Raw genomic sequence first — 3,997 nt, 5'->3', positions numbered from 1 at the left:
TCACAACACAATTTTTTTACAGGCACTCTAAATGGAACATATTTACAATTACACCATATATACAAAAACACAGACAGAAGATGCCTATCTTCACTCAATGTTTGAGGCACCAGTCCTGATAACAAAAAGAGCTAGCAAGGGGCCGTTCGACTTTTTAGCTGGCCTGCTTGCTTGCATGTGCTGGAACCTTCTACGTACAAGGGTCATAAACTCAGGTAGACTTTATCCAGGTTTATAGTCCTGATGTGCCCTTCCTAAACCTTGTTCCAACACACAGTCAACGCGTTTCGAACCCGTATGTTTGTTATAGGGTTCTCCTCAGGACCTGGACTGGAAACTGTCCTGTACTGTGAATATAAAAAATAATAAAAATTGGTGTGAGAACTGCTAATCCCTTTCATTTATACACTGACTCATCACCTCAACCTCTGCTTAAAGTACCTGAATTGGAGCCTTAGCGGGGCGGCTGTGTAATTTCTTTCAGGGGCCATGTAGTTCTGTATTACTGTGAATACACAAAGAATGTATGAGAGATTCACAGTGTATCTAATGAGGAGCTCGGTCAACAACAAAAACCGCTGTGTGTAATTTAGCGTCCTACCTTGCGGTGGCAGTGTCCTCACATAGTTGTGATTTTATGATGGTATTGGTGCCCGGTGCTGTGGATTACAAGTGGGCATAAATAAATAAAATGTCCTGTGCGCATTGTGCAGCTAGTTCGTAACTGTGCAATAACATGGCAGCGTCATACCTTGCAGGCGGGGCTGGCGAGATGAAATCAATGTTTATCAGTTTGATGTTGAATTAAAAATCAGCCTGCCGGGTCTGTGAACATGACAAGACACACACGTTGAGGCATTTGTTCGTTGCTGGCCTTGGCCTAAAAAAGGCCTCTTTTGTTGTTGGTTTCTGTTGGACGACCCTTCTCCTGGGTCTGAGTCACTTGTGGCTTTGGAGGAAGAAGTATCCGAGAACGTGAGAAACTTTTTCTTAGATCTCCCTTGGTATGTATTCAAATACCTAGTTGAGTCTGATCGTGTGTAGAACTCGTCTTTTAAATACGGGTACACGGTCTCGAGGTTGAAGGTTTTCTTGTCTTTCTCAAACTTAATGGTTTTGAAATTAATCGTATGATCTTTAAATGTTGCAAGTTCTTTATCGATTCTATCCAAAAGTACTTTGGCTTCCGACTCTGTGTGATTCTCCTTGATTGCTTTTAGTTGTTCCTCAATCTCTTCCTGTTCTTTCTTACAAATACGTTGCGCAGTTTCAATGGTGTGCACCATCAAGTCCCTGCTGCACTTGGTGCTTATACAACTGAACCCCTTTCTATACACCAGGTCATCAGTGAAAATCACCGGCACATTCTTCACCTGCAGGCCCCAGGGGATAACACCCACTCTGAGGCTTGCTAGTAAAAAATGACCGTGTAATTCGGTTCTCACGTTTTTCTTTTGTAACCTAATTAGCTTATCGCTAATATTTTGTTGCTTGGCCGAGCTGCTCAAATTAAGAGAGGGAAAAAGTGTAGAGTCAGATATAAATTTTTGTATGTGATCCTCACTAAATGATAATGTGTCTTTTTCGGACATATCAGATACCGGGGTCGGATGACCTACCCCGACTTCAGTTAATGTTACACACTGTTTGGTCAGTTTTAACCAATAAGAAGCCTTGCGGGCCAACACTCGCACTACTAACAGGGAAACCAGAAAAAGGCTTGGGTCTATATACTAACTGGCCTAGACCACTATCAAATACATCAACAACACAAATGGCCAGGTAGACTGTTTGTATAAACAAAATTAAACGCCCCTTACCCAATTGATCTAAGCGGACACACTTTTCATTAAGTATTTTTACTTGCTTAATTTTTCATTTTTACAAAAACATTTATACATGTCTGAAATTCGACACCATCTCAATAGCAAAATTCACATATAATGCAATATTCACAACATACATTTTTACAGACACTCTAAATGGAACATATTTACAATTACACCATATATACAAAAACACAGACAGAAGATGCCTATCTTCACTCAATGTTTGAGGCACCAATCCTGATAACAAAAAGAGCTAGCAAGGGGCCGTTCGACTTTTTAGCTGGCCTGCTTGCTTGCATGTGCTGTAACCTTCTACGTACAAGGGTCATGAACTCAGGTAGACTTTATCTAGGTTTATAGTCCTGATGTGCCCTTCCTAAACCTTGTTCCAACACACAGTCAACGTGTTTCGAACCCGTATGTTTGTAATAGGGTTCTCCTCAGGACCTTGACTGGAAACTGTCCTGTACTGTGTATATAAAAAATAAGAAAAATTGGTGTGAGAACTGCTAATCCCTTTAATTTATACACTGACTCATCACCTCAACCTCTGCTTAAAGTACCTGAATTGGAGCCTTAGCGGGGCGGCTGTGTAATTTCTTTCAGGGGCCGTGTAGTTCTGTATTACTGTGAATACACAGAGAATGTATGAGGAGCTCGGTCAACAACAAAAACCGCTGTGTGTAATTTAGCGTCCTACCTTGCGGTGGCAGTGTCCTCACATAGTTGTGATTTTATGATGGTATTGGTGCCCGGTGCTGTGGATTACAAGTGGGCATAAATAAATAAAATGTCCTGTGCGCAATATGCAGCTAGTTCGTAACTGTGCAATAACATGGCAGCGTCATACCTTGCAGGCGGGGCTGGCGAGATGAAATCAATGTTTATTAGTTTGATGTTGAATCAAAAATCAGCCTGCCGGGTCTGTGAACATGACAAGACCATTCCCCTCAACCACTTCCCAAGACCCTATGATATTTCTTGGGGCAGCCATGTGCTATGTACATTGTCTTCTCTTGCGTGGCACACCAGTCCAGCCCCGCTTGCCACTTCTTTACTGAGGGAGTGTCGGAGCCCCGCGCTATGTAGGCGCGCCGGTGTCAAATAGGCAGCATGCAGGAAATAAAACTGTGTCAAACACAACCTAGCAGAAGCAGTTACTGTCCTGGGGGCCATAAGGGCATCGCGCCAGTCCTCCTCTTCCAAGGAACCCACCCATTACTCCCATTGAGCCCGTAATCAGTCAAGTGATGTTGGAGTGTTGCTAATGAGCGACCGGTAAATGCAGGAGATGCCCCTCTTCCCACGTCCCCCAGCATGTATGTGCCTCTGGAGGGCTATGGTCCTGGAGTCGTGTACCAGTTGCTAAAGGTACTTGAAGGGAGTGGCAACACTTCAAATATCTATAAAACTGTGAGTAATGCATGGAATGTCTAGCCTGGAGGTCCTGTAAGGAGCCCATGTGGTCACCCAACCAAATGTCACCTAGCTGGGAAATGCCTATGAGGTCCCAGGCCCAAAAGCCTTGTAGCTTGTGCACTTTTCTGAGCCAGGTACCCTGCCACAGGGGTGAGCAATGGGTCAGTGCCTCGCTCCATCCAGTTTGGCACAGAACGGCTCACCAGGCCGGGAACACTGAACGCGTCACTTCCGGCAGGCGAGATGGGACAGGTGGCCATACATCATTGACTGGATGTTTGACAAGCCCAATTCACTGAATTCAAGTCTGTAAGCTGGATTCAACCATCCTCCGTCGAGCTAGTCATGCAGGGAGTGCAGGCGTGTGGCTAGATAATACAAATCTAGATGTGTCATCCCTAAGCCCCCATCAAGGGAAGGGATCCAACAAACACCTGGGCCTGTCTGGATCTGCCCTTCCCCCTGAGGAATTTGAAAACCAGGCTGTCAAGTTCCCAGAACCACGCTCTCTGAAAGTTAATAGGGTCTTTTAGAGCTTATAAAGGAATCTGGGAAGAATCATCATTTTGAACAGAGCGACTCTGCCCATGGGATTCAGAGGTAGTGACTGCCATTTCGACAGGTCCGCCTTAGCCCGCTTCACCAGGGGAGTGACGTTAAGGGCCCAACTGAGTTCAGGGAGTGAGGTCACCCATATCCCTAGGTACTTAAAGGATTGACCACAGAGTGGTATGGTGGATTGCCAGTCA

Source organism: Lissotriton vulgaris, chromosome 11 (assembly GCF_964263255.1).
Source record: "Lissotriton vulgaris chromosome 11, aLisVul1.2, whole genome shotgun sequence".
Taxonomy (NCBI): domain Eukaryota; kingdom Metazoa; phylum Chordata; class Amphibia; order Caudata; family Salamandridae; genus Lissotriton; species Lissotriton vulgaris.
Note: the sequence above shows the minus strand (reverse complement) of the source record.